A 13,016-nucleotide genomic window follows, 5' to 3' on the forward strand; every position below is an offset into this window, starting at 1 on the left:
AACATGAGCTGCTTGTCTGCATTGTGCTTTCTCAAAGCTTCACCTGACTTGTATCACTGTCCCTGTAAAGCCAACCCTCCACCCCAGCCCACTGCTTCTACTCAATAAAGAACATTTATTTCTTGAATCCATTTACTTTATTTAACAAACATAAGTAAAGAGAGAGAGCAGAAAAAAGGTGACCTGGGGGAAAAGGGGTTGTAAAGTTGGAACAGGAGAAACATTTTCAGGTGTGTAACATAACACCACATTCCAGACTATCAAAGGTCTGTGAATAGGAGCCTTCTGGCCCTTATACCCTCCCCCCTAGTTAAGTGAAAGGGATAATGGACTTTATGCTCACGCCTCATGGAATGCTTGGGGGAGGGTGATTCTGCACCAGGCGATGCTGGCTGACTGTCCACCAGGGTCTGCAGAGGGACTCTACCCTCCTGCTTCTGTTCCTGCAGTTCAACCAGACATCACAACATGTCTGCTTGGTCCCTCATAATCTGAAGCATCTCATCTTGCGCTGCTCCTCTTGCTCATTGGAAGCTTTCCTGCTCTCCAAGTCCATGTCTAACTTCTCGGACAGTGAAATCCTCTACGCTTTCAGCTCTGTGTCAGCTATCCCAGAGGCGTGCATTATCTCGGTGAATATGTCCTCCCGCGTTCTCTTTCTTCTCCTTCCAATCAGCAAAAGTCTGCTTTCAGGTGTTGATGACATGCCGAAGGACACATTTCCACAAGCAAGGTGGACACCTCACAGGTGCGTGAGTCTGGGGAAAAAATAAAGGAGCCATTGCACATGAATAAAATGTTTCCATAGCAAGGCCGTTTTCATAAAAAGAACAACCCTTATTACATTAGGTGCAAGCCATAACATAATCTGTAACCATTCACTGTGCCGTTTTGCTGCTCCAGCCATGGTGAGTAGGCCCTCCCCAGGTCAGGGGTGACCACACTTTTAATGAAATTTATGGCAGGCTCATGTCGGAAGCAAAGGTAGCTCCATGGGAAACTGTTTACAAATGGGGTGGGGGGAACATTTTCACTCCCAAATTGCGGAATCTCTCATGTGGGGCCCCAATCCCCTATCAGCCACTTTAAATTACTTACCGACCCACGCCGCGCACAGTAAAGGCACATTAGTGGCTGCATGGTTTGGTAATCCGGAATGTGTGGGTGTGGGGTGGGTCTACCTGCCCTTTTTTTTTTCTTGTAAGAGCACTTTTAATGAGAACTTCCCCTGTTTCCCCTAGGCGACCCTATGTGATACCAGTCTCCTGAGGGTAACAGAGGCAGAAAGGAAGGAGATGCTGCAAGCGTCTGGGTATAGAGCCGGTCCTTATGCTGCTATGCTGTGTACCGCAATGATGCCAGCAGAATTAATTCAGGAGTTGCGTGGGAAAGTGTCCTATTATGGTGGAGGAAATAAGACTGTCCTGCCATCTGTCTGCCAAAGGATTGCAGAGTACCTCCATGAACGTTTCCTAGAGATATCCCTGGAGGATTCCACATAATCCCAGTCCACATAAACAGTCTTTTCTGGGGGCCACCCTCTGCCACCACAGCACCTCGCTTTTTCTTCACAGTAAACATGAAATACCACCGAATGTGTGTGCCCACTAAAGTTTAACTGGACTTTGATTGTAACTGTATACTCACCAGAGGTGCCTTTCCCAGCATCACGGTCGGCCACCATGATGTCCTGCGACCCACAGGTTTCTAAGATTAAAAATATTTCCTGGCTCTTAGGGAGAATGGATCCACTGCTCACCTGTCTTCCATTCTCCTCCTCCTCCTCTTCCTCATCCACCATATTGTCCTCCTTGTTGTCCCTAGATTCACACACCTGTGAGTTGTCCACATTGCTTGTGGGGGTGCTGGTAGGATCACTCCGAAGAATTACATGCAGCTCATTGTAGAACTAGCATGTGTGGGGTTCAACACCAGAATGACTGTTTGCCTTCTTTGCCTTCTGGTACACTTGGCAAAGTTCTTTTATTTTCAGACGGCACTGCTGTGTGTCCCTCATGTAGCCCTTCTCCCCCATTCCATGAGCAATCTTTGCATAGATGTCAGCATTTCTTCTGCTGGATCAGAACTCTGTCTGCACAGACTCTTCTCCCTCCATAGCGATGAGATCCACCACCTCCTGTGCAGACCAGGCTGGAGCGCGTTTGGGGCGTGTAGTCTCCATGATCAGCTGTGTTCAAGCTGGCATGCTTCCAATGCTGATCAAACAGGAAATGGGAAATCAAAAATTCCTGGGGCTTTAGCAGGGGAGGGGCTGTTTCCTGTGTACATGGCTGCAGTGCAGCAGAGCTGAGAATGATTTCCAGAGCGGTCACAGCCGAGCATTGTACGACACCACATGGAGGCCAATTAAGTCGAATTACACAACACTGCGTCTGCACTACCTCGCAGTCAATCCATGAAAATCGAATTAAGCGCTACACCTCTCACAGAGGTGGATTACAGAAGTCAACATTAAAGGCAATTTAGGTTGGTGTAAAGGACCTGGTAGTGTAGACACATCCATTAACAGGTCGACTTAAGTCAGCTTCCTTCGACCTAACTTTTTAGTGTAGACCAGGCCTCTGATTGTCCCATAGCTCAGTCATCAGAGCACTATTCTGTGAGGGGTAGGAGACAGCTGTTCAAATCCTTTCTTCCCTCTCTGGCAGAGAAGGGGAATTGAACTTAGGTCCTCCACATCTCAGGTAAGTGTTATAACCAGCATGCTAAAAGTAGTCACCACCTCCTCCATCCAGATTTTGAATGGGACCCCAGCTGGTAGATGGCCTCTGAGCATACCTACCAGATCTGGACCCAGAGACAACTTAGGCAGCTAAATGCCTATCTTCCCCTGGTTTGTGAATTGCTCTGGAGCTTAGGCAGGAGCTAGGTGTCCGGATGTTTAGAGTGAGGAAACAGTGCACATTCCATAGCCAGTAACATAGGGGCCTAGGGAAGTTTACCTGCAAAAATGTAGGCACTTAAACTCAGTTGGTGCTTCCAGGGTTTATGGATGGCAGTAGAGCCAAGACTGGGAGGTGGACACCTAGACCTGAGACTTAATCTGAGTTCTCTTCCTAGCTCTGCCACTCACTTGCTTTGTAACCTTGGACAAGTCATTTGACCATTTTGTGCCTCAGTTTCCTTATCTACACAATGGAGATAATACCTCCCTGCCTCACACATGTGTTGTGAGTATTAATGTTTGTAAAGTGTTTGGTGATCCCTGGGTGGAATGATTAGAAATGCAAAGGACAATTAATAAAATAATTCATGTACGACTTTATGCCCTCAGAAACTGGCCTTTATATGAGAAAAAAAATCTGTGCATGCAAACTGACTATACAGGAAATTAGTTATCCAATTTGCACATCCAAATACCAGTTCTGCATGCAAACAGGCAATTTATGCATTCAGTTTTACAGTCCACTTTTGAAAAAGGGAGCAGGGCGGAGGAAATGTGGATTGACAAAACCAAATATAATTTTGCTTCCGATTGTATCTTGCATTTCACATGTCAAAGAGTACTGATAAGTGTTTGGTGTAATAAAACTTTTACACACTAAACTGATCAGAGATAAATACTGTTACACAAACATTAGGGACCATGAAGAATGAAGGTTGAATCGAGAAAACAACTAACTAATCCAGTTCATTTCCTTCAGTTTGTAAAAACAACTAACTGACATATTTCCTGCCAATGAACGTTCCTACAGATAAGAAAGATCCTGACAACAGGAAATTCTTTGCTAGAAAAGAGAACAACTTTTGCCATTAAGCCTGACATTCTTCATTTAAAAAAGAAAAGGAGTACTTGTGGCACCTTAGAAACTAACCAATTTATTTGAGCATAAGCTTTCGTGATGAAGTGCATCCGATGAAGTGAGCTGTAGCTCACGAAAGCTTATGCTCAAATAAATTGGTTAGTCTCTAAGGTGCCACAAGTACTCCTTTTCTTTTTGCGAATACAGACTAACACGGCTGTTACTCTGAAACCAATTCTTCATTTAAGTTCCACTCAATTAAAAGCAACATATGGCTAATTAAATATGAGCTGGATAAAATTATGCAATTATCCAAATCTCAAAGACTTTTCTAAAGTGTACATGAACCAATGTTTTCATGATAAGCTGACATGCTTCAGTTCTAGAACTCTCGGAGGCTGACTCTTATTTGCACTCAAGCCATTGTAAACCCCTCTGGCAGTGTAAAGGGAGTACATTACACTTACACTGATTTAATACACTGCTCTAGCCTTAATGTAAATGAGTCAGCCCTTTGTTTTTCAGAAAGTAAGGGTCCAGTCCTGGAAGGTGCAGAGTGCCTCCTGCAAGATTCTGAGCACCTTCAGCTCGTTATCAACTCAGATCTGGCCCTAAAGCTATAACAACTGCTCAGCAGTCAGCTAGTTTTCCTTAAAAACCAATGAAATATGCAAGTAAAGAGAAAACAAAGGGCAAACTAGTCATTGTAGTAGCTTTCAAAACTGATGATTTATATTGAGGGTGAAGCATTCAAGTGGTTTACACTAACCATTTGATAAGGATAACACTGCTAAATGGGGATCTAAGGGAACACCAAAATGAAATGCTTCGGAGCAAATGTAATAAATACGCAGAGATGTTCTTCTGTCAGAAACATTTGAGATCAGCATCAGCTACCCAAGGGGAGGAAGGAATCAACCCCTCCCACAAGTCTTTCTTGTGAGTTTGCTGTGAAAGATTCCAGTTAAGCTTTTAAAAGCAAAATGGCTCTTCCCTCTCAGACACAAGAAACTTTTCAAAAGACCAGCAAAGTAAAACTTTAATTAACCATAATAATAATTGTAGCGGTTTATTTTCAGTCTTTATTTTCCCATGCTGTATTCACCCCTCATGCAGTATGTTTTTCTTTCATGTCTCAGTTGTTACCTTCACTGTGTTCCTGAAGCAAACAGAGGCTCCAAATGATTACTTAATGTTAACAGTTGACACTTATTCATTCAAGGTTTCTTCCCCAAGATATGAAGGAGAGTTGTGACATTCAAATTTAAATAATAAACTTTTAACATATTTTGGTAATTAATGATTACAAGCAGGGGCGCTGGAACAGTTTTTATAGTGGGGGTGCTGAGAGCCATTGAACCAAACTGTAAGCCCAGTACATAATGGAATCCACTTCAAGCCGGGGGGTGCTGCAGCACCGCCTGCACCCTTAGTTCCAGCACCTATAAAATGGGCCTAATTAATCTGTTATAACTCCTCTGGAAGCCACAGGAGCTACACAAGGAATTAGTTTGGCCCAGTAGCAAGTTAAAATAATAGTCACCCGCATACTTTTTTTCTCAGCCCCTCTTGTCTTAGCCTTTTCACAGTATGGAACCCGAAACTTCAGCAGAAACATCTTCTGGGCCCAATACCACAGGCCTTGCTCAGGCAAGACTCCCACTGAAATCAGTGGGAGTCTTGCCTGAGTAAGGACTGCAGGTTGATTCCCTTAACTCTTTGTTCTTTCAAGAGTCTGAAGTGAAATATAGATACGAAATATGGAAGACAGTGCAGGGTTTGTTGTAACATGACCTTGATGTGACAGGCACATTCTCAGGTTTCAACAGATGCTGTGGGAAAGGCAGCAGAAGCCAGCGTGTTCTGCAGGCATTTCTGATGACATGCAGGCTTTTTTTTTTCTTTTCTTTTCTTTTTTTTTTTTAAATAAATGGGGGTAGTCTTCTCAGTTTCCATGACAACAGTGTCTCCACTTGTCTGTTATTAGATACCATCCACTTCCTGTGTCTAAATTTTTAAGCCAATCAGAAAAGTGTTTATAGATTTTACAGCTCCTGGGACAGTCCCTCTTTTACAAGAGAGCTACTTTAATGACACGTAATGCTTAGGCTGCAAATGTTAGAAGGCCTTATATTTTCAGTTGCAAAGAGATCACACTTTCCAGAGTTTCCTGGCTACTGCATGAGATACTGAGAGAAAAACACGGTTTTGCTGCCGAATTCATTGTGCTCATAACAGTGGCCTTGCCATGATTTTTTAATACTGCACAAACTCATCCTAATTGTTTATTCATTTTTATTTTTGATTTACCCTCTCACTGGGTAAACATTTTGTGCATGAAAAATTCTAATGTAATAATTTTATTAAGAAATCCAGTTACCCACTACCCACCCAAGAAATGGTCTGGTGTAACACAAATGATACTACAGCATAACACTGTTTGCTGCAATTAAAGTTTCAATCAACTGAATTGTGTATACCACAATACTGCAGTAACGACAGAATTTTACAGAAATATTTTGATAATACAAAACAAAAGCTGACCACAGTCTAACAAGTATGCTGGGGAGGGGTTGGAGGGAGAGGCTTATTTTATTGAGAGAGTAATCACATATATATTTTGAAGAAATAAACCCAAGAAAAAGTCCAACTAAGTTAGAAGTCAATATTGAAGAAAGGCAGGCAAGGGGAAGCTAATCCGAAAATAGGAAAATACCTCTCTGAATAGCTTTGACAAATCACTCTTAACACAACTGATGAATCATTGTGTGTGAGTGTGTATAAAACAAATATACGAACTGTAAAGTATGAACTGGGCTTCTCTATAAAACAGATCTAAAAATCAGTGAAACACAGGAACAAAAGAAATCTAACAGGGTGTCTGCCTAAGATTAATGAAATGACTGTTTGTGTCAATGAACTGGAAGCACACTGGCTATGACAATCTCCATATGGAGGCTGGCAATAGCCTATTCCTTTCAAATTTGATGCATTTTTAAATTATTATCATCATCCACCCCAACAGTTCTCAAATGCCTTTCCTGAAGCACAGCTTGTGTTTGAGAACTACCAACACTCAGCCTATTAACACTAAAATGAAACAAAACACCCTGCAATTTAAGGGTCCAATCTTGTGATGTGCTCAGTGCCGTTAAAACCCACTGAAGTCAGGGGAAGGTACTCAGCACCTCACAGGAGGTGCTCAGCAGCTTTGTAGGATTTGGCCGTAGAGTTGCTGGGGGAAAATGCTTTATTTTCCAAAAATATCTTTCTCTATTGTGAGCAAAAAGTGGAGAAAATTCTTAGCAGCTCTGGCCTGGCAGTTTCCCCTCCAAATATTATTAATCTCTATTTAGAATCTAAAAAATAAATTCAGAATAGCTGATTGACCTGAAGCTTGATCTAAATTGCAACCACAGATCTGAAAATTTGGTTAAAACAACAAAGCTGAGTGACCATCAATAATGTTAACTACCAAAATTAGCACAACTGCAAAATTAGGAGGACCCCGTCCTGCAAGTCCTTGAAGTGAACAGGAGTTTTGCCTGAGTAAAGACTGCATGGGATCAGGCCCTTGAACATTTTTGTCATTCGTAACTCATTCTCAATGTAGCCTAGAAAGCTATTAACAAACACACATCAATTACCTGATCAGATCAAGCAAGTTCTGCTTTTCCACAACAAATGAAGCAAAAAGGTTTAGCAACTAAACGCCTGCAGAAAGTTTTTGTTTGTTTGTTTTTATATGAACTTACTTTTGGAGCTAAACTAATTTGGATAAGGTTACTGTACATCCTGCATCCTTTTACAGTTTAAGCTGCATGCAGTGTATCCATTTAGAAACAGATGGAATTTTTTTTTCCGGGGAGGGGGGACAAAACCTAAAAATTCAAGTGTGCACCCATGCAGTTGCCTGAACATTTATAGGTTTCTAATGACAATACTAAACACTGAGCCAAAGATTAAAAGACAGGAAATGAGAACCATTTTAGTTACCTTTTAATCTTTGTTTTTTGCTCTTGCTTCCTTCTGCATTAGTTGCTGTTGCAGGTATGTTATATTCTCACAGTTAATCCTTCCATTCTGGTTTTGTTCAATATTTGGAATGATCCCTATAGACAGAATGCAGCCATAACCCAGACTCCATGCTCACTGAGCTATCCTTGTGTCAGAGGTACTGCTAAAAGCACAGAAATAAGGAAACTTTCTGCTGGGTCCTAGTGCTCAACTATAATAGAGAGTCCCACAAACTGTATTGCAGAATAAAGATCATGTTTATTGTTCTGACTCACTTGCCAGCACCTAGTGGGGAACATGGTCATGTAAGCACTGCCTGCTTTATGACTTCTGAAACATTACGAATTATGTTAGAGATGGGCCTGATTGATTGTGAATAGCCCAGACTTTGAGGAAGAGGGTGGAGTGTGAACCCAAATCTAAACCCAGATCTGAATTTTATTGCTGACTCCTATCTAATAAGCCAAAACACAATCTGGAATTTGAAACTAGGAAAACTTTATAGAAGGTTCAAAATAGGAACCTGGAGCGAGATCTAAATTTTGAAGCTTGGGCCCATGTCTGCTATTCTCCCATTACAAAAACAGAGCCAAATTCTGGTATCCTTGCCCCACAATCCTATAGCAGCTCCTATGTGTCACATCCATATGTGCGGAACTCTGCATTTTGGGGTGAGAGGGAGGGTCAGGGCTAAGAGTAGAGGGCCAGGGGTACAGAGAGACTTTCTGTACCACATCCAAGAGATTTCCCCATATAAGATAATGCTAACAGTTCCAGCATTATCCTGAACAGGCTCCCACTCTGCACACTCAAGCCCCCACTCCAAAGAGGTTGTTTTCCCAAGAATGAGTAGGAAACCAATGGGAGTGTGGCCCCTAAGTGAGGGATCTGTGTTTCTATGCAGGAGATTGGTGGCCAGGGAGTAGCAGCAACTGGGCCTCTGCAAATGTGCCTTCTTCCTCCCACTAAGGAATACTACATCTTACATTTGAATTTTAAAAACTAGTTGAAAGCACAAAGTTTAGATTATAAAGTCCTATTCAAATTCGCCAGGTCTCGTACAGATAATATAATCTCCCCAGGTTGAAATACGTACAGTTCCAACAATTCCATTCTGTATCTCAAGACAGGATCTGTTCTTAATTCCCTGAAGCCAAGTCATGACACAAAACAGCCCCTGTTGTTTTAGTTCCCAGCTTCCCAAGAGTTCCTTTTCCACTGCAGTCTCAGCCAGTCTGTGTTAGTTCCTGAATCCCGCAGCTTGTGAGTGTCCTGAGTGCTAATACCCTCTGTCCAAAAATAAAGAGGATATTCAAAAGATAGTTCTGATTGGCTGCTGAACAGTCCTTGTTCCCAGTTCATGAAGTGTGCACCTTTCATCATTTTGCCCAGTAAATGCTCTCTAGTGCAATTGTGTTTAGGTTATGTCTATTTTTAAAAACCAAAGGCATAAAGAACTAAAACTGTTATGATTATTTATTTACTGGTATTGTTTGGTAGCCCCAAGGAACCCCAGTTAAGGACCCGAGTCCCACTATGCTAGATGCTGTACGGACACATAACAGAGAAGACTGCCCTTACCGTAGAGAGCTTACTGTTTAGGTGCCAGACAGGACATGACAGGTGGACAAAGGAGGCTTATGGGGAGGGGAAGGGTAGGAAATGAACAGTGATCAACAGAGGACATTAATCCTGGCTAACCCCGGCCTAACCATTTTAAGTTTCCAAAACAATACAAGGCTGTTCTATCGCAAATAATATTAATAAAAAAGAGCAACACTGCTCAGCACTTATACAGCATTCTTCATCCTTAGTTTACAATACTTCACAGGCAGTAAAGCAATGTTATCGGAACTTTATGTATGGGGAGCCTATATGGGGAGCCTGAGGCACAGCAAGGTAATAAGTGGCTCAGCCAAGGACAACAAACACACTGGTGGCAGACCTGGGAATAGATCCAGCGCCTGGGCCATCAGACCACACTATCTCCCTCAAACCACCTACCTAATTAATGATCTTAAACCATTACAAAAAGTTAGATTTTTTTCACTAACCCAAAGCAAAAGTGCTCAGTAGCACTACGTGGTGATGTTCAGAGATGCACATGGCACCAGTCTTCCAGAGATTCCTCAGTAACTCTCTCCCACAGTCATAAAGGGGCCCTGTCAGACCATAGGCCCAAAATGTAGGTGGTGGTAAAATAAAAGGGGGTTGTATAAGTCCTGGCCCAGATTGTTCTTATGCGAAAGGGACCTACCATGCATAGATCTCACTTCTGACACAGAATGGAAGGAATCGGGTACCTCTATGACACTATTTCCTTTATTCCTCAGCCAAACTTTCTGGGTTGGGGGGCAGAGATAAGGCAGATTTAAATGGAGTGAGCAGGCTGGAGGTGTGGCTGGGAGAAATAATCATCATCCCCCGACATTCTGACTTGCAGAGTGTACATAGAAAATACACCCTGGGGCTCTAACATCTTGCCTGTGAAGTCCTCCCCTCCCTCCCAAAGGTGTCTTCTAGGGGCCAGAGCTGGTGTGACACCACAGGCAGGAGCATAGTTATTATAGGAGAATGTGGGAAGTAGCATCCCCTTCCACCCACCAATGATAGGTTTATTAACACATCAGTGACTGTGTTGACACACAGAGAAACCCTCCAACCACAGAGGAAAACAAACAGAAAAGTGCGTTTCTGAATGTTATATAGATTAGATTTGTTGTACTTTGTACAGTCACTGACCTGCAAACAAGAATCAAGAACCTTTTTCTGTTTGTGCTCTGCTCCTCTCTGCATAGCAGACCCCTGCTGACACACAGAAACTTTCTCTTCAAGAGAGCAAAAATGAACCTTTCCCATACTCTCAAGGGTCTTATAAAGGGAGGAAATTGTATAATTCAGATCTTTGCTCAGGAGACATTCCCAACTGACTCCCCTGACTCCTGGGCCCTCCCCTTTTTGCTAACCTGCAACCCTGGACCAGCTCACCCACTAACTCCCAGTTCTGAATTCCCGCTCTGACCCCCACTTTGTCTACTTCAACATTGCTCACCTGCTCCTTCTTCCTTCCCCCACTATCTATTCCTTCCAGGACTTCCTGCCCAGCACTCACTCCACAGTGGCGGCTCCTACAGCTCCTGCGCTGTGGGGTTGGCTGGGTGTGGCTCTCTGCTCCTGGCGTTCCAACCTCCAGGGTCACAGTGCTGCTCAGGTTTGGTCCCACCCCCCTGACTGGACCAAATTTGTGTGAATGGAGTTGTGACCTGGTTCATGGGGCTGCAGTGCCACTCACTCAGATTTGGCCTACCTGGACCCCCGTCGTCATGATGACTGGGCCAAACCTGAGTGGCGCTGGGACCCCAGATGTTGCAGTGCAGGGGTAGGAGCCACAGGAGCTGCCATGCGACTCTGAAACATTCTGGTGACCCAATTTTGGGTCCCGAGCCATAGGTTGAGAAACCCTGGTCCACACCACACTACACTTAACTAGGAAAGAGCTCTGGGCAGAGTTAGTGGGTGAACAGCTGGGCATCATTGCCTCCAAGTGACTGTAAAGGCCTGCAATGGGCATTTAATTATTCATTGTAACTTCACCTTTCTTCAGTCTGCCCTGCTACAACACAAGGGACAGTGGACACATGCCCTGTCATCCTCAGTTTTGGAAATAAGTCTGGATTTATCATCATTCAGATTTACTATGCTATCGTGTGTGAATCACAAGTTTGGGGAGGATTGGTGGTGGGATTTTTATTTATTTATTTATTTATTTACTTTGGCAAGGGGACTGTTATTTCCCTGACACTAAGTCTGGGTACAAGGATATGGATAAAAGCTGGATCCTGCCAAATCCTGACAGTTTTTGGCCCCAGCTTCCCAAATGCCACTGCTGAGTTGGGGGGAAAAATCTAGTTGCTGCAACTGCAAAAAAACCTCTACACTCCTTGGTGCAAGAGCGCCACAAAAATACAGATCTGGTGCCAGGATCCTGCCTCCTTTTCGGGTCAGTGAGTGATAATTAGAAAGTTTGGATAAAAAGATTTGGAAAAAATGGTTATTATTAGCCACCTTTATAAAAATGACCATGTTTTACATTGGGGGCAGGGAAACACTGTTCTGTTTCCTTCTGATTTCCTTGCTCCATGCTGAAGGACTTTGAGAAGTCAGTGAAGGTCTACTACCCAATGTGCCAAGTCCTTCCCTACTCTGCATTCAAATCCCCACTAAAAGCCTAGCTATTGCAAAGGGGAAAAAAATTTATGGGGAAAAAACTCTCTGGAAGGCAAATCCTTGTGCTGCATCTCCAAGTCTCTTTGGAGTGTTGGCCTTTCTGTGTTAGTTTTTGAGATTGTAAACTCTTTGGGGCAGGAGGCTGGCTTGCTATCTGTGTTTATATGGCACCAAGCATACGATCAGTGCTTAATAAAATGACAGACTTTGGCAAAACTCCCATGGACTGCAGTGGGGCCAGGATTTCACTCCTTTAGCCTGGGTACCCTTTCCTTACCAATCCACCTTGTCTCCACCCACGCTTCCTTCAAGTCCCTCATTAAGACCCACTTCTACAAACAAGCCTACAAACTCTAGTGTCCCCTATAAGGCAATATAACCCCCCCCATTTAAATAGTTATAAATCAAGACTGAACTCCTTGGGAAAGAGACCATGATTTTTATATGTCATTGATGCACACAGAGGGATAAGGTGGGTGAGATAATCTCTTTTTATTTTCGCGTCACTCACCTTGTCTGTCTAATAACCTGGGTTCAACGCAGCTACAACAACAATGTAGAGCATACAGTCCGGATACTATGGTCATAGGAGCCACATAAGTACGCAGGTGATAAATAATAATTGTGATATGAAATTAGTTACCATGCAAATGCTAATTTATCTACAAATGGCATTTAATTGCTTTGCTGTAGTGGGGCGTTTACCCACTTTGCTTCCAGAGTCTGTTTTGCTTCTTCACTTGAACTGAAAGATAAAAATGTTAATGCTTTAAGCTACATCACATATTTTTAAGGGGTAAGAGGTATCAGTGACTTTTATCCAATTAATCTGTATTAGACAGCATAAACATAGAACACAAGTGTAAATATATTGGGCTAAATTTTCAGAAGAGATTAGTGATTTTCAGTTTTTGGATGTCTGACTTGAGATACCTTAAAAGGTATCTAATTTTCTGTTTTTCACAGGGCAAGTGCTGAGCAGTTTAAATATTTGCTTACTCCCATGCA

The 13,016-nt window shown here is 42.9% G+C and overlaps 1 protein-coding gene across 2 annotated transcripts in view; it reads right to left on the bottom strand.

The window, feature by feature from the left end:
- The window catches only part of FOXN3 (forkhead box N3), a 308,352-nt gene extending 300,406 nt beyond the window's left edge, over nt 1-7,946 (bottom strand). For both annotated transcript variants that reach the window (XM_074956098.1, XM_074956097.1), the window contains exon 1: nt 7,761-7,946. The gene's annotated coding sequence lies outside the window, so the exon portion shown is untranslated. The remainder of the gene's footprint in view (nt 1-7,760) is intronic.
- Between the last annotated feature and the right edge of the window lie 5,070 nt (nt 7,947-13,016).

The sequence above is a fragment of the Natator depressus genome, chromosome 6 (genome assembly GCF_965152275.1).
Source record: "Natator depressus isolate rNatDep1 chromosome 6, rNatDep2.hap1, whole genome shotgun sequence".
NCBI lineage: Eukaryota > Metazoa > Chordata > Testudines > Cheloniidae > Natator > Natator depressus.